We start from the raw sequence: 26,335 nt of genomic DNA, 5'->3' as shown, positions 1-26,335 counted from the left end.
TCTCCGCGATATCGATATCGCCCTTAAGAAGCTCGATAAGAAGCGTATACCTACCGACCCTACTACGAAGGTCCCTCCTTAGATATACTACATCCTCTACGTATTCGATACTAAAGCCGTAGACGAGCTGCCTCCTTATCGCCCTTACGACTATAAGATTAAGCTAGAAGAAGGTATAGAGACACCGTTCGGACCGCTATATTCTATATCCCGAGAAGAGCTTATCGTCCTTAAGAGATACCTCGAAGAGAACCTAAAGAAGGGGTTTATTCGAGCGAGCCGTTCTAGCGCTAGTAGTCCCGTTATGTTCATTAAGAAGCCCGGCGGTAGTCTACGCTTCTACGTAGACTACCGAGGCTTAAACGCTATTATAAAGAAGAACCGCTACCTAATACCGTTGATCTAGGAGACGCTCGAGCGCCTCTCTAAGGCCAAGTACTTTACTAAGCTCGATGTTATTACTACGTTTAATAAGTTACGAATAGTAGAAGGACACGAGTATCTTATAGCCTTCCGTACTTGCTACGGGCTATTCGAGTCGCTCGTTATACCCTTCGGCGTTTATAACGGGCCTAGTACCTTCTAGAACTTTATTAACAATATCCTTTAGGAGTTCCTCGATCAGTTCTATACTACCTATATCGACGACATCCTAGTCTATAGCGAGACTAAGGAGGAGCACCGCGAGTACGTCTATAAGGTCCTTTAGAAGCTCGTAGACGCCGGCTTATAGCTCGATATCGACAAGTACGAGTTTAAGAAGACCGAAGTCAAGTTCCTTAGTTTAATTATTACCGTAGACGGCATTAAGATAGACTAAGAGAAGATCGACGCTATCGTCGAATAGGATGCTCCTACGAACGTTAAGGAGGTCTAGGGTTTCCTAGGCTTTACTAACTTCTACCGCCGCTTTATCTACGCATTTTCGGGCGTAGTACGCCCTTTAACGAAGCTTACGCGTAAGGGTAAGAACTTTGCCTAGACCGACGAATACTAGGAGGCTTTTGACTTGCTTAAAGCAAAGTTTGTTAAGAACCCGCTTCTATAGCACTTCGATTTCGAACTAGAGACCTATATAGAGACTAACGTATCCGACGGCGTAGTAGGCGGTGTCCTACTATAACGCCGCTCGCCTAAATCTCCCTAGTTACCTATCGCCTTCCTTTCTAAGAAGATGACCGCTACGGAGTATTACTACGAGATCTACGACAAGGAGCTTCTCGCTATCGTTAAAGCTTTTAAAGAGTAGCGCCCCGAGCTCGAAGGCTCTACTATACCCGTCTAAGTAAGCTTCGACTATAAGAACCTCGTCTACTTTATAAAGAGTAAGCTACTTAATCGTCGCTAGGCCCGCTAGAGCGAGTTCCTCTCCCGGTTCAACTTTATAATCTCGTATACGCCCGGTAAGGCCAACTCGATAGCCGACGCCCTTACCCGCCGCCCTAGTGACTCTCTAGTTAATCGAAGAGGGGGCTAGCAAATCGTAGAGCAATAAGTTATTAAAGAGTATAACCTCTCTTCCGAGCTTCGAGAGTACCTATCGAACGGCTAGCCTACGCTCGCCGCTTCCTTTACTACTCTCGTACTCGCTCCTACCTACCTTAACGAGAGTGATAATAAATCCGAGCCTAAATAATACGCCTCGGACGCTAAGGACTTGAACGACGATAGAGAGGGCTTAGTAACGACCGACGGCTTATCCGAATTAGACTTTAGGGGGTTTAATAATAAGGAGTAACCTAAAGGCATTATAGTACGAGTACAAATAGCGTACGATGCCGACCTAGACGCCTAAGAGTTAGTTTAGGCCCTTAAATCTAGCGCGAGGACATTCCCGGGCTTCTCGCTATCCGAGTACGAGCTCTAGGAAGGTGTCGTCTACTTCCGTAAGAAGCTTTACGTACCGTAGCCCGAAGGCTCTAATATCCGAGCTAAGATTCTTTAAATCGTCTACGACTCCGCCTCTAGGGGTCACCTAGGCGTAGCTAAGACCTATAAGCTCCTCGCTAGGTATTACTAGTGGCCGTATTCCTAGAAGGACGTCCGCCGCTACGTACTAAACTACGCTACTTACCGAAGAGCTAAAGCTAACCGCTACCACCCCTACGGTCTCTTACACCCTCTCCCGGCTCCTAATCGTCCGTAGAAGCACATTACTATAGACTTTATTACCGATCTTCCTTACGGTAAGACCTTTAGCGGCGTAAAGGCAAAGGCCCTTCTAGTGATCGTAGACCGTTACTCTAAGGACCGGTATATAATCCCGTACTAGAGTATAACCGTAAAGGAGACTACTCGCTTGTTCTACGAATTCGTCTAGCGCTTTTAAGGCCTCCCGGATAGCATCACCTCTAACAGAGGCTCCTAGTTTATCTCGTACTTCTAGAAGCCTCTATGTACTATCCTAGGTATTAAGCATAACCTCTCGACTAGTTTTTAGCTCTAGACCGATAGCTAGACCGAAATTACGAACGCTATCCTCGAGTAGGTCCTTCGTTACTTCGTCGACTACTACTAGAAGGATTGGCCTTAGTATATCCCTACGGTAGAGTTCGCTACTCGTAACTAGGACTCGGAGACTACTAGCTACTCTCCCTTCTATACTACGAGAGGTTACTACCCTCGTATAGGTATAGAACTAGAAGAGCCTCTCCCGTATACTAAAGACGTAAACGAGTAAGTAGTAGACGAGTTCGCTACTATACTCTTATAGATCTATAAAGAAGTCTACGACGAGATAGTATACGTATAAGCAATCTACGAGGATCAAGCTAATCGTCGTCGCTAGCTAGCTCCCGACTACTAAGTAGGCGATATAGTCTACCTTAACTCTAAGAACATTAAGACGGACCGCCCCTCTAAGAAGCTGAGCTAGAAGAACCTAGGTCCTTTTAAGATTACCGAGCGTATTAGTTTATACGCCTACCGTCTAGCTCTTCCTACGAATATAAAGATCTACGACGTCTTCTATCCTATACGCCTTTGGCCGTCGGCTAAGACCTATTCCCGAACTAAAACTAAGACATGCTAGGTCCTCCCGATAAAGTAGAAGTCGACGAGCCTATTAACCTACCTTCTAACGACTATACCGTCCGTAAGATCCGGGGAATCCGCGTAGAGCCTAACGACGTTAAAGGACTACCGCCGATTAAGTATAAAGTCGAATAGCAAGGTTACCCTAAGTAGGATACCTTATAGGAACCTATCTAATATATCATCTTGAATCGTTAAGTAATCGAAGAATACTACGCCCGCGTAGACGGCCTAGAAGTTAATATCGGTAGGCTCTTCGAATCTAAGCTCTTCGACGGGGCTTACTAATAGTATATCGACTATGACATTAGGCCTAGGCCTAGTACTAAAGCTAAACATCCTCGATATATAGAACTACTACGGCTTCGTAGGAACTTAGCTTTGTTTAGGGGGGCTACTATTATAGTCTCCCTATAGAGTACATAGAAGGTAGGGACAGAAGAGCCTTAGAGTACTTAGAAGTCGTTAAGAAGTAAAAGTCTAGCTTAGTGTATAAGCGCTAAGAATTATATACCCCGTAACATTTACTACGGGACCTAGCCCTCTAAATTTACTACTCTACTAAACCTTAATAGATTCACTTCGGCTCGTAACTATATAACTTACGGCACTCCCGCGAGTACCCGCGACTACGCTAGACCCTAGAAGAAGCACGTAGAAGACTCGGAACGTAGGGCAGGTTAGAATAAGGTTTTGAGCAAAGCTACTAAGCGCGGCTCCGTACGGGTTAGCCCTATTAATACGGGGATACGTACTCGCGAGGGTCGCGTATAAATATCTGGCCTTTCCTAGGCCTCTCTTACTCTCTTTGTCTTTCGTTTTATGTAGCAATTATACTATACCCTTTGTATCTATACTTCGTACCTACATTCTCGCTTTTACCCTTACATCTTATAGGCCAGGCTCTCGCCCTAACAAACACTATGTTTAGTAGAAGCTCAACTCCTAGTAGTAGTAACATAAAGATGTCTTTATAGAGGGTGCTTTCTGTGAATGTATTGTTCACATCCACTTAGTAAAGATGAAGATCCTTCTTATACATAATAGCCATAAACACCCTAAGGGTGTCCTGTCTTACTATAGGTGTAAATGTCTCTATAAAGTCAACACTACACTTCTATAAGAAGCCCCTTGTAACTAGTCTAGCCTTGAACTTTTCAATAGCTCTACTAATGCTTCTCTTAATATTAAAGACCTATCTTGATGTAACTAGACTTACTCCTTTTAGTAGAACAGAATTTTCCTAGTTGTTATTACTCTATAGAGTATCTAGTTCCTTTTGGATTGCTTCCTTCTAAAGATGTCCCTATTTCTTGTTATTTATAGCATCTTTATAGGATTTTGGAATTAGGACCTCTTACTTATATATAATAGCTTCTATAATTACTATAAAGGCCATTTCCTTAACTTCTTCTATAAATTCGCTATCCTATAGTATTGAACTGTCTACTGATTGTATAGCTATAAAGAAAGCTTAGTAAAAAGCAGTAAGGTTCTCTAAGAGGTCTATTGCTTCTCCTACTTTAGTAGTTAGTTCGGGCTTAGGGACTATAGATTTTAGGGCTTTCTGTTTCATGTTATAGCCCTGAACATTATAGTCAGCCTTTCTCTTTCCAAGGGATGATTTAGGGACCGTCACTTATGACCTAGTAACGTCTATTTCCTAGGGATCTAGGCAGCTTCTCTTAATTAGCTAATCGATTTTCTGAAATTCCCCTACGTTCTCCGGAGGTTAGGGAAGTTATATAAACAGCTTTCTCGGCTAAGCGACTTTAGGGCTCTTAACTGGCTGATCTATTTCGGGGGTGCTTTAATAGACGCCTAAACAGTAGGTAGATTGTCCTAAGGATACGTTCTTCCTCGGCCTTCCTAAGGGCTTCCTAGCTAGTACGCTACTTAGTAGATTTAATGTTAGAACATTGAGACCTATATCACCTCTAGGCTAGTCCTTAAAGAAGTCTATATATATGTGTTGTTTAACAGCTCTTATATCTAGTTCCTAAAAGAGCTAGGCTTTAGCTATATTTTTAATATACCTAATAAACACTACTTCTTTACCCCTATTTATTAGCTTATTACTTCTTGCCTATTAAGGTTAGGATCTTATGTCTATATAGACAATAGCTTTATATCCCTAAACTTTCAAATAGTTAATAGTCGGTTTGATACTATTAAAAGCCTTATCTAGTAGAACCTTAAACCTATCGTAATCTAGGCCATTTAGCAGTTTGTTCCTTATATAAGTTTAGGCCTCTAGTGCTTTAGGCCAAAATTCAACCTGCATTTTAGCCTCTTCAGTCATTGCCCTTATAGAGTCCTCTAAGGTTTATATTGACCTCTTAACTAGTCTATTCTATAGAGAGTTGTATACCTTAGTCGGCTCGAGCCTAATCCCTAAATCCTTCTCCTACTACTTTACTAATATAATAAGTTCTTTTGTATTGTCAAGCCTTCCTGCTTTTAGCTACTGTAATAATTTCCGCTCTGCTTTAATCTTCTAGTTCTAGAGAGCAACTAGAGCATCTTCTCTTTTCCTAAGAGGAAAGGTCCACTTCTTCCTAGAGAAGTTGTTAATAATCTCAAGCTAGTATTTGAATCCTAGTCTTGAGATTAGTAGTAGGCTATATATGTCAATAGATATAAGGGCAAGTCTTTCAGGTCTTCTCTCTATAACTTTGCCTTTGTACTTCTTTATCTTTGCTATTGAACATACTCTACACTAGTGAAAGCTATCCTAAGGGATAGGAATAGGTTCTTTTAAGTCTATTACCTTATAAAGATTCTAGAGCAAATTCTTCCTAAAGTGTGTAAATCTTCTATACTAAAGCTCCTACTACTTTAGGTCGGTCTCTAATTAAGCAGTCACAAAGGCATTCTCTATTAGTAGTGCACATAATGAGTAATGTGCCCGTTCTTATAGGAGAGGAGAAATCTCATTATTGAATAGAACCCCCCTAAGGAGCTTTGTCTAGACAATAGTCTTACTAGAGGGGGAAACAAGAGAAAATGATAGAGGTTAAACACTAAACTACTTGCTAAACTAGTTCTATAAAACCAGGTTTACTCCTAGCTTAGGTATAAGTAGGACATCTTCTAAAACAACTTTTCTGCTAGCTCTCCTACTTATCTCTACATTCCTAATATAAGTGGCCAATAAAATCCCACCTCCTACTTCGATCCATTTCTTCCTTATTAAGGGAGTTATAGATCTAAAGAGGTAGCTTTAGTTAGTTATATAGGATGAAGCATAGGAGTTAAGTGACTACTCTAACGAGGGGAACTTGCCTTAGACTTCTATAGTTAAGTAAGCCACTTTATTATACTCATTATTATTAGACATTGTCTCTAGGGATGAGCGGCATGAGTCACGTGACTCTTAGGCGGAAAAACCTTTTCTAGTCTTCTTTGCTTTAGAGGTATTAGAGTAGGCCCGGTTCTTCTAGAGTAATAGTATGTTAGAGCTGAGTTTCTTCACCATTTTCTTAAGTTCTTCTATAGAGGACTTCTCTCTTAGTGTCCTCCTTAAAGTGGGTAGTAGAGTTCTCTTATTCTTAATATATGTTATATTCTAGGAAGATAGTAGTTAGGAATGAGATCTAAGGACCTTTCTTACCTTAGGCAAACTAGGACAGTCCTTGATCAGATGATCCTTCTTATAGAGAAGGTAGGAGAGTGGTCTTACTAGACCTAAGGGCTTGACCTAGGTGGCTACTATACTATACTTAGCCTTAGAGGGATCTAACCTAGCTTCTTAAGCTTTAAGGACCTTTAAGGTCCTTTTATAATCTATCTTTAGCTAAGCTATAATAGTATCCCTAGCTATATAGTAGTCAGGTAGTAGTGAGCTTAAGAGCTAGGTCATCCTTATATTAGCTTTCCTATAATGCTGACCCTCTAGGTCAACATTAGCAATCCTTTTTCTAAGAGAAACTAGGTGTGTCTATACAGATCTAATAGTGAACTCTTTACTTATCTTAAAGGTTACAAATTGCTTTATAAGCTCATATGTATAGGTTAGTAGCACCTGGCTATACTTGTTCTAGAGATATACCCACTTCTTAGTAGCTCTTCTAGATTCATATAAGCCCTTAAGCTCAAATTCATCTTCTTCTATAATCCTACTAAGGATACTGAAGTTGTATACTATATTATGTCTTGTCTATATTAGCGTATTAAGGATCTCTTTAGTTGTAGCCTCTTCTTAGAGTTTTAGAGTTCGCCCTTAATGTTGTTAAAAGACACTTCTATTAGGTCATTAATTACAAAGAATGCTAATTAGCTCTCTATCTTATATCTCTAAAGGTTGAACTATCTCTTCTAATTGTCTCTCCTAAGAATTAGGATTTTGCCTCCCTTCTCCTCTGTCTTCTCTTAGTATAAATCTATAATAAATTGGATATAATAAAACAAGGTGTGTATGTTCTAAGGTAGTGGCTCAGATCCTACTAATGCTTCTAGTATAGAATAGGAAAGTTCGTAGGTATAGATACTAAGGCCTGCTTAGTAAAGTAAAGAAGGAGCGGTATAAGGTCTCGGGGCTAGGACACAGGTCTGTCTCTCCTAGTAGAGCTTCAAATGACTTACATAAAGTCCTTCATAATAGTATCTCGATGCAGTTCTGCCTATAGAGTATCTTTAAGGTATTAGCTTTAAGTAAGCCGTATAGAGTCCTTGTCTAGGTTACCTATTACTTAGTATCGAACTAAGCTCCTTAATAGGATAGACGGGGTAGACTTCTAATTCCTAGATGTTTTCTACTACGATAGTAAGGGATATAAGTAACCTATACTAATATAGGTTGCTCTTATTCCTATATAAACCCGGGCTTATAACCTGTTAAATAGATACGGGTAGAAAGTAGCGGAGTGGAGTAAGAGATCAATCTTTAACTGACTAATAGTACGAGCATATAGCAATATATCAGGAACTAATGTGTTGATTATGTTAGATGTCTATCTAAGCTAAAGGGGAGAGAAGGTATCTCCCTATAAGCTAAGTTATCGTAGATACCTTAGGCTACTAGATCACTTCCTAATTATTAACTCCCTTTAAGATGCTATATCTTAACAAAAACCCTCTTATAACTAGTCTTGCCTTGAACCTTTTAATAGCTCTACTAATCATTCTTTTCACATCAAAGACCTACCTAGAAGTAATTAGATTCATACACTTTAGCGGTACGACTAATTCCTAGGTATTATTGCTTACTAAGGCAATAAGTTTGTTCTCGATTGCCTCTCTCTATATATATCTCTATTCGGGGTCTCCTACGGCTACCTTATAGGACTTTAGGATTAGCACTTCCTACTAATAGGCTATAGCCTACCTAATAGTAGCAAATATATATTCTTCTACGTCGTTTAGAATCTCCTCTACCTAGCTTATTATAGGGTCTAGATAGAACATCTAGGCGATAAGATCCTTATAGTATTTAGCCTTATACTCTTTAGAGTTATTATCTCCGTCCCCCCTTAACCTCTTATTACCTATAACCTAAGGTAGCGCTAGGTGTTCGGATAGGTCGAACTAAACGACATCTTCTTTTTCTTTTATTAGAGTACCCTAGTCTCTAAACTTCTAGTATTCCCTAATGTCCTTTAGGGGAGGGGGAAGTTATATAAACAGCGGTTACTATAGTGTTAATAACTTAGGTAGGTTCTATATAGATCTACCGTTATCGGCCTTCGATAGTATTAAAACCGCCTTAATATTCTCTCCTAGCCTTCGTAACGGTGTCTCTAATAATCCCCTATCGGAAAATTTCGCCCTTAAGGGCTTCCTTCTAATAGGATTACGCTATGGCGCTCGACTCGGCTAGTTAGTAAAGGTGATATCAAGATCTATATCTCCTCCCTTCTTATTCTTAAACTAGTCGACGTCACTATACGCTTTTATAGCTTTTATGTCGGATCCTAGAATAGCTATTATTTTGTAGTGTTTTCTAAGTAGCCTATAAATACGGCTTCTTTTCCTCGGTTTATTAACTTATCTCTCCTTAAGCCTTAAGGTTAGGCTCTTAGGTCTATATAGACTATAGCTTTATATCTCTAGACGCGGAAATGGTCGACTAACGGTACTTAGCTAGTAAAGGCTTCTTCTAGTAAAAGAGCAATACTATTAATGATCGGACTATTAGGCAGTCTGTTTCTGATCATAGTCTGTACTTATAGAGCTTCTAGCTAGAACTCAACTAGTATACTAGAGTCTTTAAGTATAGCCCGGACTATGTTCTTAGAGGCTTGAATTGACCTTTCCACAGGTCCATTCTGAAGAGAGTTGTAGGCATCAGTTGTGTCCATCTGAGTGCCAAACTCCTTCTCCCACTCTTTTAGCAAGGCGAGAATTTCCTTTGCACCATCACTGCGGATCGCAGACAGAAAGCACCTTGACTGCCGTTCTGCCTGGACCTTCCAATCCCGTAGGGCTGCAGGAGCGTCGCTCCTGGCCTTCAAAGGGATTACCCACTTCTTCCTAGAGAAGTTGTCTACAATCTCAAGCCAATATTTGTATCCTAGCCTAGAGACTGCGCCCTGAAAAGGCCCACAGATGTCAATGGAGATGAGGGCCAGCCTCTCCCCTTTCCTCTCTATAGTAGGTCCTTTAAACTTCCTTATGTTTATAAGGGAGCAGACCTTGTAGTTCTAGTATTTAGAAGGAATAGGAATAGGATCTTTCTTATTAGTGACTCTATATAGGTTTCTTAGCAGTCCCTTACTAAGGTGTATACATCTTCTATACTATAGCTCCTACTAATCTTCGGACTTAGTATTAGCTATAGCGGTGCCGTTACGTTCTTAAGAGAGTATACTAGTATACTATAGCTTAAAAATTTCCGAGACCGAGTAGATTAACGGTACTCCTCCTCGAAGTTTAGTCTAGATAACGGGTTTACTAGACAAGGATTCTAGGGTGAAACTAGGTAGTTAGATAGCAAACTGTTAGCTAAACTAATTTCACGAAACAAGACTAACTCTAAGGCTAGGAACAAACAGGACATTTTCTAAGACAATTTACTTTCTAGAAGGACCACCTGTTACTACACTTCCTATATATATAGCTTGTAGATAGCCACCTCTAACCTTGATCTACTTCCTCTTTTAAAGAGGCTTTAGTGTCCTAAACAGTAAATCTTAGTCAGTTATATATAATGATGTATAAGAGTTAAGTAACTACTCGGACGAGGGGTACTTACCTTTAGCTTCTATAGTAGAATAGGCAACCTTATCAATATCATTATCTTCTAATAGTATCTTAGAGTCTAATACGTCTTCCTAGGTCGTATAGGCCCTTATAGGCTTCTTACTATAGGAGGCCTTTGGCTTACGGCTCTCCTTTATCTACTTTATAAGGTCCGTTATTACCTTAAGGACATTACGAAGGTTTGGTAATAATGACCTCCTACGAGGTAGTAACGGTTGTCTCTTAGTAGGGTAGGTAACCCTAGCTAGTTTGTCCTTATTCCTAACAGCCTACTAAGCTATAGAAAGGTGTAGACACTTGCTTATAAAATGGTCACTATTATAGAGATAGTACGTAAGCTTGCCCTAGAAACCCTTCTTAGCGAACATAGCTGTCCCTTAATAAATCATTAATTCTTACTTCTCCCTAAGGATTATAAGAATGTCTTGTAGTAAGAGATTCACCTAGGTATTAATTACATCGCGAATTGAGCCAAATGAGTCTAGTAGAGCTACTAAGAGTTACTAGATCTTTCTGTTCTTAGTCTTAATGTCTTAGAACTAAGGCGAGATTGAAATAGCCCTCCTTATAATTAAGCTAAGCTTCTACTAGGCGTTATCTATTGACTAGTCCTCTATTATTACGAAATTGGTGTATTACTAAAGCAAACTTCTTCTAGTAGCGAGAAGTCTTCTCTTATATTTAGCTTTAGCCTATTCCTATAACTCCTTCGTATACCGGATCTTATATATTATCTCTTAGTTATCTATCGACAGACAGATATACATCTTATATAGGGCCGTTATATTATACCGTCTATACGATGCCTTCCTTATCGCTTAATCTAAAGGAAGGGATGACTCCGATAGTATAGAGGGTGTCGCTATAGATAGGGTTGTAGCGGGAATGTCCGTAATAATGTCTTCGAGAACCTAGTTAAGCTACTTTAATACTAGGTGTATTCTTATTAGCTTGAACTATGTTTCGTAGTTCTCTCTTCTTAGAACAGGTACTACTCTCTTTCTTATAAACCTAGTCTCGTTCTCTGTTTTTTTATAAGTTAAGGGACAGGTTAGCTACCCTTAGGTAAAAGGATATATTCGGTCGTACGCGATCGGATCGAAATAGGATAAACCGAACGGGAGGTTAATAGCGGAGAGGATAGCTATCCGCCGGGAAGAGGAGGAAAGTCGGTCGGTAAGGATCGTATTAGTACTAAGACACTGTATTATATTAGTACTAAGATACTATAGCGTAACTCTCTTAGTAGAGGGGGTTTCTAAGACACTACGGCTCTCTTAGAATAAACAGTTAGTCGATACGAACGCGATGTCCGGAGAGCGACTCTTCTTAGTAAGCTCGCCTACTTGTCTAAGGTATTAGTATAGGTGTTACCGTACCGGCGTATATTTACTTAAACCCGCGGGTACGTACCTAGACCTCGCGCCCCCTAACTAATCCGACTAGCGGCTTGGCGCCCGTATATAACTCTCGCGCCCTCCGCGCCTCCCTTAGATAGAGTATCTATTCGACTTGTACCTTACCCGACTACGTACTTATACCTACTTATATCACTTCGAATAGATCTTTACTAATGTATAGAGAGATACGAGAAGCTATATTCGGGAGATTATAGAGAAACCGCGATAGTATACGGGAAGTACTAAGATTAGGTATCGTACTCGCTAAGTCGTACCTTGAAGTAGATTATAGCTAATATAGTAATAATAGCGAGCCAGACCGGTACCGGCGTACTAGGCGTAAGTATAGAGAATACCGATAGACGCGTTCATTACGCGTCCCTTAATAGATTATCCTTCTTTACCCTACTATCCGATCTACCTAATAACGATAGCGCGAACCCGGCGATATAGACTTAAGGACGTAAAGAGGATATCGTAAACAGGCTCCTCGACGAGAATAACTAGTACTATAAGTAGTATAAGAAGGTGTTCGACTAACTTAAGACGATTAAGGAAGAGGAGGTCGAGATAGAGCTGAACTTGGCTAACCTATATAGGGCGGAGTTTATCGAGGATAAGATAGAAGATAAGGGTACTAAGGTACCGAGGAAGAGGAGGGTTACTATCGACAACTTCTAGGAAGCCTTCGACTCGTTAAACGGGTTGAATATAGACAAGTTTAAGAAGACGGTCAATAATTATCCCTAGTAGATCTATAAGATCCTCTATAACATCGAGTCCGATTACCGACGTACGTATAAACTTAATGCTACGCTCGATATAGCTAACCGTATTAACCTCCGTAAGGCGTAAGATACTAAGGACTAAATAGACCGACTCGAGGATATAATCGATACGGAATAGGCGACTAGACAGTCCCTAGAAGAGGAGGTTACGCGACTAAAGGAGGAGCTCCCTAAGCGCGATAATACTATCGTTATCGACCTAGACGAGATTACGAGGGCTAAAGATATAAAGAAGGTATATCGTACGTAGTATAAAGTAGCGGAGAACAAGCTAGTAGAGACTAAGACTAAGCTCGTAGTAGCCGAGAAGCGTATTACTAAGCTTAAGAAGTAAGAGATAGACCGTAGCCGGTCTAAGGAAAAGTAAGACCTACTACCTTAGCGAACCGAGTCTAAAGAGTCACTAGAGCGTCGACAAAATAGAGGCAAACCTAATAAGAAGAAGTCGGACCCGGATTTATCGGACTTATTAGACGACGAGGACGACGGTAATAAGGGCCGTAAGAACAGTCGTAAGGGTAGGAAGAATCGCCCGAGTACCGACTTAGATAGCAACCCTATCTCCGTATATACGACTTACGACGCTAATATAACTACTAGTATCAAGTCCTCTAACGAGCTAAAGGCCCCTACTAAGTTCGACCTAAAGAGCGACGATATTAAGTTCTAAGAGTAGTAGCGTACTACCGAAGCTAAGCTCTAAGCCTCGAAGTACCGTACTATAAAGGACTCCCTTTAGAACGTCTAGAGCTAGTTAAAGAACGGTATATAGACCTATATCGACTTAAAGATCCCTAGTCTTACTAAGTCTACGGAAGGTACGACTACTTAGTACGCTTCTAGAGATAAGATAATAGAAGATCTAGCCCGGCGCTACGGTACCCGTAATGCCTATACTAATACTATAACCAAGCTTAATAGTCTATAGTAGGGTAATAAGGAGAAGTTTAGTAACTTCTACCTATCCTTCCGTAAGAACGCCGATATTATTAACCTTAATAACGGCGTAAAGGAAAAGAAACTCGAGAAGGACTTCCTACTCCGTAAGTTAAACTCGCGCTATAACAACCGCATTATAAACGAGGACATAGTCAATATGACCCTTAAGCAAGTCGTGTCTACGCTATATAACTACGAGGACAAGTTTAAGGCGTTCGACCTTAAGTACGGTAAGACTAGTAATAGTAATAAGACCTAAGGTAATAAGAAGACTACTAAGGGTAACGACGATAAGAAGGATACGGCTTCGAGTAGTAGCGGTAATAACACTAACCCGAACGCTAAGACTAAGTAGGCTAATCGACCTTAGGCATTTTAGTATATCTAACCTTTAGATACTACTCGCGCCTAGGAATATATCGATTAGAATCGGTACTTAAAATACGAATAAGAAGGTAACCGCCGTGTCGATACCGATTAGTACCCCCTTCGAGATGTCGCCCGCCGCCTATTTACGCTAGGCTATAACCTAAGTAATAACCGCCGTAACGGTAGTAATAGTAGTAACGCTAATAACACCGGCGGCGCGGGAAACGCCTAGTCTACTCCGTAAGCGCAATACGTAGTAGACCGTACGAGTTAGAGTCACGAGAAAACGAGAAAAAGTATAAATATAAACATAAACCTCCTAAGGGAGGCAAGGTTCTAAGCATATCGGCATACTCCCTACTAGCTATAAACTACTCTATAGATAAATACAATCCGGTAATAGCTTCTTATCTAGTTATACTATATATAGTAAATAGAAAGATCCCTACTCAAACCCTTTATAATAATGGTACTAACTCTACGTACTTTAATATCGACTTTACGTATAAGAATAACCTTGATATAATATAGCTACCTAATCTATTAGGGCTGATATTAGTAGATAGCCGACCTACTAGTAACCTTATTACTTATAGAACAACGGCACAAATTTAGATCGGTAACTACGTAGAGACTAGGTCTAGCTACTACGTATTACTAGAATACGATATAGTCCTCGGCCGTCTCTAGTACGACGAGCATTAACCTACGTTCTACTATACGTTAGGAACTATAACCCTATTCTTACTATATTATCGATAGAACTGTATACTCGGAACTGAACTAGTATACGTATAGTCTATTAACGACAAGGGTATTATACTAAGAGGCGTTCTTTATACCGAGATACTAGTACTAGAGAGTTCGCGACCTTAAGCCCTATCTAATTACGCCAAACCCTACGTAGAGGATAAACACGAATCTATAGTAGTATAGGAGACGTACACGACGAAAGTAGTAATACGACATACCGTCGACACCTACGATAAACCGGAACCGTCTTACTACGTCCGCTAGCTACTACCCGCCAATAGGGTTAAAATACTTAAGCGCCTAGCGCGTCGAACGAAGAAAGAACTAAAGGTCGAGACTAAGCCGGAGATCGACATCAAGCCTATTAATATAGAAGCACTTCGGCGTATAAGCCGGAGGAAGGGCTATAAAGTATATATAATATAGATGTTTAACCCGAAAGAAAATCCTAATAAGTAAGTCGTACGAGACCCGCTATCCGCGTATATACTAAAGGCTTTCGGTAAGAGCGAAGCCTATACTAGGAGGCAGCGCGGCGATATTAGTAGACACTAACACTTAAGAGATAATAGATAGATAGGAGGAGCCCCGGGGTAACTATATCTAGCGGCAACTTAACGCCTCTACTATATTAGCTAACGACTATTAACGTTTTATGAACGGTAAGGACAAAGACTAGGATCCTATCCCTTTGTTACTAGTAGAGTTTAGGGAAATGGCTAGGCTATTTAGCCGTAAGGAAGTAGATAAGGTCCTACCGTAACGGCCTAGCGTAGACTATAAGATCAAGCTGAAGAATAGTTAGATACCGCTATTTCGAAGACTATACTCCTTCTCTATACGAGAGAACGAGGTGATTAAGAAGTAGATCGACGACTAACTTAAGAAAGGTTTTATTTAGAGAAGCGTATTACTAGTAGTAGTACCTATTCTAATAGTCAAAAAGCCGGGTAGAGGGCTAAGAGTATACGTAGACTATAGAGCTCTAAACGCGCTTACGACGAAGAGTCGCTACCCGATTCCACTATTTTAAGAGACCTTAGATCGTATTACTAGCGCGTAATAGTTTACTAAACTAGATGTTATCGCTACGTTTAATCGTATCCGTATTATAGTAGGAGACGAGTAGAAAACGGCCTTTACTACTAGATATAGGCAGTTTAAGTACGTAGTTATGCCTTTTGGACTATATAATACACTAGGAACGTTTTAGTCATTTATAAACGACATACTAAGGGAGTTTCTAGATGACTTCGTGTTATATTACCTTAATAACGCACTTGTCTTCAGTAAGACAAGAGAAGAGTATGTCTAATATATCCTAAAGGTCCTACGAAAGCTAGATACCGCCGGGCTCTAGTTAGGTATTGACAAATACAAGTTCTTTAGACACGAGACCACGTATCTAGGTGTTATCATTATAAATAAGGGCATTAAGATAGACCTAGCTAAGATTAAATACGTTAAGAATTAGCCTATACCCGCGAATGTTACCAACATCTTGTCGTTTATAGGGTTTACTAACTTCTACCGTAGGTTTATTAAGGATTTAGTAAGATCTGCTTACCTATAACGAAGCTTACGAGGAAGAATGTCCTATAGGACTAGTCTCTAGTATATTAATAGGCGTTTAAGGCATTAAAGTAAGCATTTATCGATACGCCTACCTTAAAACACTTCTACCTAGGGCGAGAGACTATTCTAGAAACAGATGCCTTAGATTACGTAATAGTAGTAGTACTCTTATAACGTAACGAGCGAGGAGCGTTACATCCTATCGCTTATATATCTAAGAAGATAGATCCCTAGTAATATAACTACGATATCTACGATAAGGAGCTCCTAGCTATTATATAAGCTTTCGAGGAATAGCAACCGGAGCTAACTATTAATAAATACGGTACCGACGATTATAAGAATCTACTAGACCCGGAATCTAGGGACAAGCCGACGCTTATATACTCCGATTATAAAAACCTCGAGTAGTTTATAAGTACGACGTAATTGAACCGTAGATAAGCTCGCTAGGCCGAGTTTCTCTCGTAGTTCTTCTTTAAGATCGTCTATAGGCTAGGAGTTCAAGGTACTAAGCTAGATAGCTTAACCCGACGTTTATAGGACTTACTAAAGCCTAGAGACCTAGATAACCTACGTAACTAATAGTAGTATTAGGTATTACTAGGCCTAGATCGTATCCTAAACCTGTTATCTACTAGAGTATTGTCGGTATATAATAATGACGTTATGACCACGCTTACGACCGCTATTCGAGGACTCTATACGTAACTAGAGGCTAAGGAAGCCGTTTAATAACTAGAACGAGATGATCTATATACCTTACTAAGGAAGCACTATATCGATGACCGTTATATAGTCCTAGTCGGAGGTATAATATACATTAAGAATATATATAGTAGTTATAGCCTATTCGTTCCTCCGGAGTTAGAAGACAATCTAGATAAAGGTGAAATCCCGGTACGTACTCGTATCGTATAGACTTTCTACGACTATATAGTAGCTAGTTACTTAGGGGACAAGAAGACGTATAAATTAGTAGCTCGTAAGTATACCTAGCTAGGTATCGTACGATTTATTAAGAGCTATATACGTACCTACCGCGCTTGCCGTATAAATAAGAACACTAACATCTAGTACCTAGGGCTATTAAGACCGCGACTAGTACTATTTAGCGCTTAGGAGGATATCTCTATTGACTTCGTAGTTAAACTACCGAAGGGAATAAGCGTAGTCGACGGACAAACGTACGAGAACATTATAACCGTTATATACCGCTTAGCTAAGGAGCGACATATCACTCCTATCACCTCGATAATAGTAGAGTATTACGTACTAGTATTCCTTAAGTACGTGTTTAGTAGACATAGGCTCCCGAAGTCTATTATCTCGGATCGTAGCACCTAATAGGTTTCCGTATTCTAGCGTAGGATATACGCGCTACTTAGTATTAGTCGAAAGCTATCTTCGTCGTTCTACCTAGAAATAGATAGATAGTCGGAGAATACGAACAAAGTAATAGAGCAATACCTACGTATCTTTATTAACTATACCTAGGACGACTAGCTAGATTAGACTCTATTAGCTAAGTTTATAGTAAACAACGTAGTGTCCGTAATAATAGGCGTCTTACCGTTCTATACTAATACTAGGCGTAATCTAAGGTTCTCTAAGTTCGACTTAGACTTGCCTATACTACTAATGCTACATAAATAGCGACTAGACGCCGAGTCCGCGGACAAGTTTACGGCTAAGATATAAGAGATATACTAATACTTACTATAGTAGATAGCCTTAGTATAAGTAGTCTAAGCTAAGTACGTAAACTAGACGCGTATACCTATACTACGGTACGCCGAAGGCGACGAAGTATAGGTAAGCACTAAGAACTAGACGATAGAGAGACCTTCTCGTAAGATAGATATATAGTAGTCTAGACCGTACGCGATTACGGAGGTACTACCGGGTAATACTTATAAAGTAGAGCTCCTACCTACTTTGAATATCGACAATCGCTTCTACTTATACCTTCTTATACTAATTTATCCGCCGGTTATAGGACAGACATAACCCGTACTACTACCGATCCGAATTGTCGACAACGAATAATACGAAACTAATCCCGCCGAACCCTATTAATAGGAAGTTAAGCAAATTGTAGACTATAAGAAGAGGTGGCCGCGAGGACTAATACCGGTAGGAGGCAAATAGCTATATTAGGAATACCTAGTGAAATATATTAGATATAATAAGCTATCCTATAAAGCTACGAACTAGGTTATCGAGACTACCGCCGCCTCCGTAGCCGACTTTTAATATAACTACCCGAGAGCGACTAAGCTACCTAGTTTTTAACTACCTATAGACTAGATACTAAATAGGAATGCTATAGGTATACGTATAGCGCGCTAACTAGCAAAAGTAGCGATGAATCTAATACCGGTAGAACGAGACCTCCGGGCTTATAAGAAAGAGAGCGATACGTATAGTCTAATAGATAATGAGGTGTTTACGAAGGTAATAAAAGATATAAGAGGAGAGGAGAGTGCTCCGGAGCGTACTCTAAGAGAGGGGGTAGTATTACCGTACCGGCGTATATTTACTTAAACCCGCGGGTACGTACCTAGACCTCGCGCCCCCTAACTAAACCGACTAGCGGCTTGGCGCCCGTATATAACTCTCGCGCCCTCCGCGCCTCCCTTAGATAGAGCATCTATTCGACTTGTACCTTACCTAACTACGTACTTATACCTACTTATAATAATAGGCTCCCTAACTCGGAGTCTAATAGTACCTTACTAGGCTCTTTTACGTCTTATATATACCTATAGCAAGGCTATAGCTTCCTATATAAGGCGGGTACGGCCTCTAGTCTACCTTCCTTTTGTTCTAAAGAGGAATAACTCTAATACGACTTTGTCGAGGGTGAAACACCGAGTTACTAACCCGGGCTTATAACCTATTAGATAGGTACGAGTTACGTAGTAGTAGAAGACGGCGGATTATACGAAAGACGAAGAAGGACCTAATAGGATAGCGTATATCTATATATAGTATCGCTAGTGTTAGTGTAGGTAGATACTAGGTATCCGGATGTTTACTAGCCTATAGGCTAGTAAACCCTAGTTACGTAATCTAGTTACATAATATACCTACACCTATATACTTGTCCTACGGCCTATATGTTCTTAATAGAGTCTACGTACTTTCCTTTTTATATCGGCGGCTACGTCGAAATCCTTAGCTACTATTTAGTAGAATCACTAGAGTATAATATCGTACTCGGCTCTAGTTAGTTCGTAGACTACGAACTAGAGATATAATAGATAGATAGATTTGTCATTCCCCTGTTCTAGGACCCTATCCGGCCTATATAGGTATATATCTATTATTATATACAAAGGGAAACCCGAATAGGTAAAAACCCTTCCCGCCCCCGACTACTCCTTATCTAGTTTAGCTTTCCCTCTAAACGTACGTAGTCTATGTCACTACCCCGTTAGCCCCCGCTCCTAGCCGGTCTCGTCGCGCTACGTCGTGTCCTCTCTTCCTATACTGTTCCTACTAGGCGGTACTGTTCTAGCTAGCCCTTCTCTAGTATCTAGTTCGTAATGCGCCGTAGGTCCTTAGCGTTGTTAAGAAGTGCCCTAATCGTCCGGTTCCTCGCCTTTACTATCTACTCCCCCCTTCCTAGCGACTACCTCGGATAGACGAGGAGTACGTACCGTACGTTCTAGGAGCGATAGCCGTAGGGGCAGCTAGTATTCGTGTATCCTAGAACCTTCCTCTATAATAGGTACCCCTAGAGGCCGATGTGTTCGCTTCGTAGTTAGGTTGCTATACTACTCTATACCCTCGTAAGGCGGTAGTAGATAAGCTTCGGGGGGTGCTTAACCGCGGATTTTGTAGCTAACTATTCCTTAGGTTGTCCCGCTAGCTAAGGGCGTCCACTATACCCTACAACCTAGTTGTTCCACCTCTCTTTCTATAGTTGCTCTATAAACGATTTCTTACCTTCCTATTATATTGCTAGCTATTCGTCCCTTACCCGGTAGTTCGGCTCGTTTCCGGGTCGAATGCCCCTATACGCTAGTACTGATTCGCGGGCCCTTACGACTATACTAGTAATGACCTTCTATACTAGGTACTATACCGACTTACCTAAGTAGGAGGTCCGTAGTCCCTAGATATATAGGTCGATCGGCGGTATAGCGGTCTCGTGCTTAAGCATCCTCGTTAGTATCGACTTATATACCCCGGTGACCTTCCTTAGGCATTAGTTTTGGATCTTCGCTAGCGGCGCGACGAGTCCCTTCGATAGGTAGGCCCTCTCGCCTAAGGACTACACTTAGCTACTATAGGTAAGGACTAGCCGTATAATAGCCGTATATAGAAGTCGTGACTACCGGAAGTCCGCCCCCTATATAGACGTAGTAAGCCTCTAGTATAATGCTATATTCTGTTTAGCTTTCCGTAATATTACCTATACGTACTTCCTCTACCGTAGCGCCGGGTCCACCTATAGTCCGAGGATCCTAAGCTGATTTGCCGGGTTAGTCGTATGCCCCTATATCTAGATAGAAGCTTATATATTATAGAACCGTGGCCGGCGCGTAAAGTGTATTAGATTGTACTTTTCTAGGGCAAACCGAGCCCCGTGCCTCCTAGCCTAGTCCTCGTAGATCTTGTGCTTCTCTTCTAGTAGCCTACAGTTCTCCTTAGTCGAGGAAGACTACGCTAGGATGTTTATGTCGTCTACGAAGCCGCTCGTAGCGGTGTTCTAGGATTCTAGGGCTAGGAGTAGCGTCGCTATAAAGAAGAGGAACAGAATAGGTACTAGCGTTAAGCCTTACGGGATTCTAGTATAGACTACTTAAAATAGGCTTCTGTACTAGCCGACTAGGATCGACGTACTACGGTTTTAGAGGTAGGACCGTACGAAGTTGACAAGCCACTTAGGGAGTCCCTTCGACCTTAGGATATAGAGTAGCCGCGGGTGTAACACGTAGTCGAAGGCTCCCGATATGTCTAGGCTAAGTAAGGAAGCCACCTTGTCCCTATCCTTATACTAGATAGCCTTTACCTAAGAGGTGATAAGTTCTATCGCGGATAGCGTCGATCGCTATAGGCGCGTACCTATCTAGGTGTCCGGGAGTAGGGAGTGTTCCTCTACCGCCTCGGAGAGTCTCGTTATAACTAGCTTCTTAAGCGCCTTTCTAAGAGTATTAAGGAGCGCAATTGGGCGGTACGACTTTACCTACGTATAGTCTTCCTTCTACGGCTTGCGTAGGACTACTGTCGTCGATTGTTTAAAAGCTATCGGGTGGTACCCGGTCTATAGGCAGGCGTCTAGAGATATAATAGGAGAAGGGCATTATAATAATGAATCATTTAAAATGCCGTACCTATTAGGCAAACTAGAGGTCTAATAAGTACCTAATAGTATAGTCTATTAACTATCTAGCTACGCTCGTACTATTAGGTAATTATTAACTACCTATAGTAGAAGATAACCCCGACGAAGTCACCGCTCCTACGCTATCGTTACCTAAGCATATACCCTAACTATAGTTCTATATAACGTTCGAGGACGAAGAGGATAACTTCCGTATATATACTCGATAACCGTTACCGGTAGACGGCGTTAAGACGTTAAAGCGACCGTACCGATATACGAAATAAAAGTAACGAGTTGTCGAACTAGAACTAGAGATCGATATCGTAAATATCTCCGCGGCCTACGTAGTAAAACTAGCTCGTAAGAAAGGAGCGGAAATCTATATAATGTGGATTATACTACCTAGTCAGAAGTACTACGCTAACCTATTACGAGCCTACGTAATAGTAGTGACTAGGTAAGACTTCGATCCTACTAGGCTCTATACTATAAACCTTCGGAAGGTATAGTTAGCAAACCCCTTAATAGTATGTATAATAATAGTAAATAGCGACTTCGATAGATTTATAAAAGGCAAAGATAAGGACTAAGATACTAAGGTCTACTTACCCTAGGAACTATACGATTTCGAGGACTATTTTAACCGTTAGGATATATCGAAGATCCTACCTTACCGCCCTAGTAAAGACTATAAGATACACCTTAAAGACGAAACTAAGTCACCTCCTTTCAAGCGGCTATACGTAATGTCGTCTCGCGAGAATAAGGTAATTAAGAAGTAGGTCGATAATTAGCTAGAATCTAGAGCGATATAACGAAGTACGAGCCCGGCTTCTATACTAGTACTAATTATATATAAAATAGGCGGCAGTCTACGGGTCTATATCGACTATAGAGCTCTTAATACCCTTACGGTCAAAAGTAGATACCTAATACCGCTATTCTAAGAAACGCTAAACCGCCTAAATAGGAAGAAGTACTTTACTAAACTCGATATTATCTCTGCCTTTAACCGTATTCGTATTACGGAGGGCTACGAATAGAAAACTACGTTTAGTACTCGCTATAGTCAATTCGAGTATATAGTAATGCCTTTCGGCCTATATAATACTCTAGGAACATTCTAATTATATATTAACGATACGCTTAGGGAGTATCTCGATGACTTCTATTTAGTATATCTAGATAATATCCTGATCTTTAGCGACACATTCGAGGAACATATATAATACGTACGTAAAGTGCTATAGCGTATACGTAAAGCCGGCCTATAATTAGACATCGACAAATACGAGTTCTACTAAATAGAGACGAAGCACCTTAGTGTTATTATAGGAGTCGACGGTATCCGTATAGACCTAGAAAAGGTCGACGTAGTCAAGAACTAGCTTACTCTAATATGCCTAAAGGATGTATAAGTATTCCTTAGGTTCGGAAACTTCTATCGAAGGTTTATATAGAACTTCTCTAAAATCTATATACCCCTTACGAATTTAATAAAGACTAGTAAGAATAGTAAGCCGATACTATTCGTTTAGACAATAGGGTACGAAGTAGCCTTCTAAGGATTAAAAGATACATTCTTAACGGATACGGTACTCGTACATTTCGTACTAGGGTTAGAAACTATAGTCGAAACAGATGCCTTAGATTTCGTTACTACGGTAGTAATTTTATAGAAACACGGAGACGTCTAGAGACCGGTAGTATATATATCTAAGAAGATGTTACTATAGGAGTATAACTACGAGATTTACGATAAGGAACTATTAGCTATCGTCCTCGCCTTCGAAGAATAGAGATCTAAGCTTACCGTTAACTTAGACGATAATATAGATACCGATTTCGAGAATACGAAGGATATAGATAACAATCCCGTTATTGTCTACTCCGATTATAAGAACTAAGAATACTTTATAAGCACGAAACAACTTAATAGACGGTAGGTACGCTAGGTATAGTTCCTAGTACATTTCGTATTTAAAATCACCTATCGTCTAGGTATATAGGGTATAAAGCCTAATAGTCTTACTAGACAATCGTAAGATCTACCGTCGGATCTAAGCGATCTACGTCTATAGTATTAGAGCTAGGTCATCCTACCGCCCGCTCGCCTCGATATTAAGCGTAATTCAAGCGAGCTATAGCAGGGGGAGGTAGCGTAGTAGGTAGTATAGTAGGATTTACTTATATAAATTAAGGCTCTATATAACGAAGAGACCGTTTAGGCTACTATATAATAGCTATCCTAGAACTAATAAGTACCCCTATTACGTAAATATAAGATCGACGATCGTACGTCTAAAGTAGAAGATAGTATAATCTATATAAAGAACGCCTACGGAGGATATAGCTTATTTGTCCTAGAAGTTACTAGCGTAGTAGAACTTCGTACTCTAATTACGAAACGTTTCTACGACATATCCGCGGCTAGGTATCCCGACCGTAAAAAGACATTCGAGTTAATTAGTAGATACTACCGCTAGCTACGTATAGTATAAACGATTAAGAGATTCGTCCGTAATTATATTATATATAGAACAACGGTTCTGTTAAATCAATAGTATTAGGGCCTCCTTATACTATTACCGGTACCCTTCGGAGTATAGGAGGATATCGCTATTAACTTCGTTATATATTTGCCTATAAGTAAGAGCTTAACCGATAGACAAACGTATAAGAACGTCCTTATAGTTACGGATAGGCTTACTAAGGAGAGACACCTGATTCTAGTGCTATAGATAGACGCCCTATATATCGTATACATCTTTATCCGCTATATCTTTGTACGTTATAGTATTCCTAAGAGCATCGTCTCGGATTGGGGCTCCTAGTAGACGTCTACGTTCTAGAGACAAGTTTACTCCCTACTCGGTATTTAATAACGACTATCTGTTAGGGCGAGAGCCTGGCCTATGAGATGTAAGGGTGAAAGCGAGAATGCAGGTGCGAAGTGCAGATGCAAAAGGGTATGGTATGATTGCTACACAAAACAAAAGACGAAGAAAGCAAGAGAGGCCTAGGGAAGGCCAGATATTTATACGCGACCCTCGCGAGTACGTGTCCCCGCATTAACAGGGCTAACCCGTACGAAGCCGCGCTTAGCAGCTTTGCTCAAAACCTTATTCCAACCTGCCCTACGTTCCGAGTCTTCCACGTGCTTCAAGGTTTGGTAGAGGGGTGAATTTGGAGGGCTGGGTCCCGTAGTGAATGTTGCGGGGTATGTGATTCTTGGCGCTCACACACCAAGCTGGACTGTCACTTCTTGACGACTTCTGAGCGCTCTAAGGCTCTTCTGTCCCCACCTTCTGTACACTCTGTGGGGAGACCATGACAGTAGCCCCCCCGAGCAAAGCTAAGTTCCTACGAAGCCGTAGTAGTTCCACATATCGAGGATGTTCAGCTTCAGTACTAGGCCTAGGCCTAATGTCATAGTCGATACACTATTAGTAAGCCCCGTCGAAGAGCTCAGATTCGAAGAGCCTACCGATGTTGACTTCTGGGCCGTCTACGCGGGCGTGGTATTCTTCGATTGCTTAACGATTGAAGATGATATGTTGGATAGGTTCCTATAAGGTATCCTACTTAGGGCAACCTTGCCATTCGACTTCATACTTGATCGGCGGTAGTCCTTCAACGTCGTTAGGCTCTGCGCGGATTCCCCGGATCTTACGGACGGCATAGTCGTCAGAAGGTAGGTTAATAGGCTCGTCGACTTCTACTTCATCGGGAGGACCTAGTATGTCTTGGTTTTGGTTCGGGAATGGGTCCTTAGCCGACGGCCGAAGGCGTACGGGATGGAAGACGTCGTGGATCTTTATGTTCGTAGGAAGAGCTAGACGGTAGGCGTGTGAACTGATACGCTCGGTGATCTCAAAAGGACCTAGGTTCTTCCAGTTCAGCTTCTTAGAGGGGCGGTCCGTCTTGATGTTCTTAGAGTTGAGGTAGACCATATCGCCTACTTAGTAGTCGGGAGCTGGCTGGCGAGGACGATTGGCTTGATCCTCGTAGATTGCTTGTGCGTACACCATCTCGTCGTGAACTTCTTTATAGATCTGTGAGAGCATAGTAGCGAACGCGTCTACTGCTTGCTCGTTTGCGTCTTCGGTAGGCGGGAGAGGTTCTTCTAGTTCTATGCCTATACGAGGGTGGTAACCTCTCGTAGTATAGAAGGGAGAGTAGCTAGTAGTCTCCGAGTCCTAGTTACGAGTAGCGAACTCCACCGTAGGGATATGCTAAGGCCAATCCTTCTAGTAGTAGTCGACGAAGCAACGAAGGACCTACTCGAGGATAGCGTTCGTAATTTCGGTCTGGCCGTCGGTCTGTGGCTAAAAACTGGTCGAGAGGTTATACTTGATGCCTAGGATAGCACACAGACGCTTCTAGAAGTGCGAGATGAACTGGGTGCCTCTGTCAGAGGTGATGCTATCCGGGAGGCCTTGAAAGCGCTAGACGAATTCGTAGAACAAGCGAGCAGTCTCCTTTACGGTCATGCTCTAGCACGGGATCATGTACCGGTCCTTAGAGTGACGGTCCACGATCACTAGAAGGGCCTTTACTTTCACGCCGCTAAAGGTCTTACCGTGAGGAAGATCGGTGATAAAGTCTATAGTGATGTGCTTCCACGGACGATTAGGAGCCGGGAGAGGGTGTAAGAGACCGTGGGGACGGTAGCGGTTAGCTTTGGCTCTTCGGCAAGTAGCGCAGTTCAGCACGTAGCGGCGGACGTCCTTCTAGGAATGCGGCCACTAGTAACACCTAGCGAGGAGCTTGTGGGTCTTGGCTACGCCTAGGTAACCCCTAGAGGCGGAGTCGTAGATAATTTGAAGAATCTCAGCTCGGATATTAGAGCCTTCGGGCTGCGGTACGTAAAGCTTCTTACGGAAGTAGACGACACCTTCCTAGAGCTCGCACTCGGACAGCGAGAAGCCCGGGAATGT

Source organism: Fulvia fulva, chromosome 3 (genome assembly GCF_020509005.1).
Source record: "Fulvia fulva chromosome 3, complete sequence".
Classification (NCBI taxonomy): Eukaryota; Fungi; Ascomycota; class Dothideomycetes; order Mycosphaerellales; family Mycosphaerellaceae; genus Fulvia; species Fulvia fulva.
Note: the sequence above shows the minus strand (reverse complement) of the source record.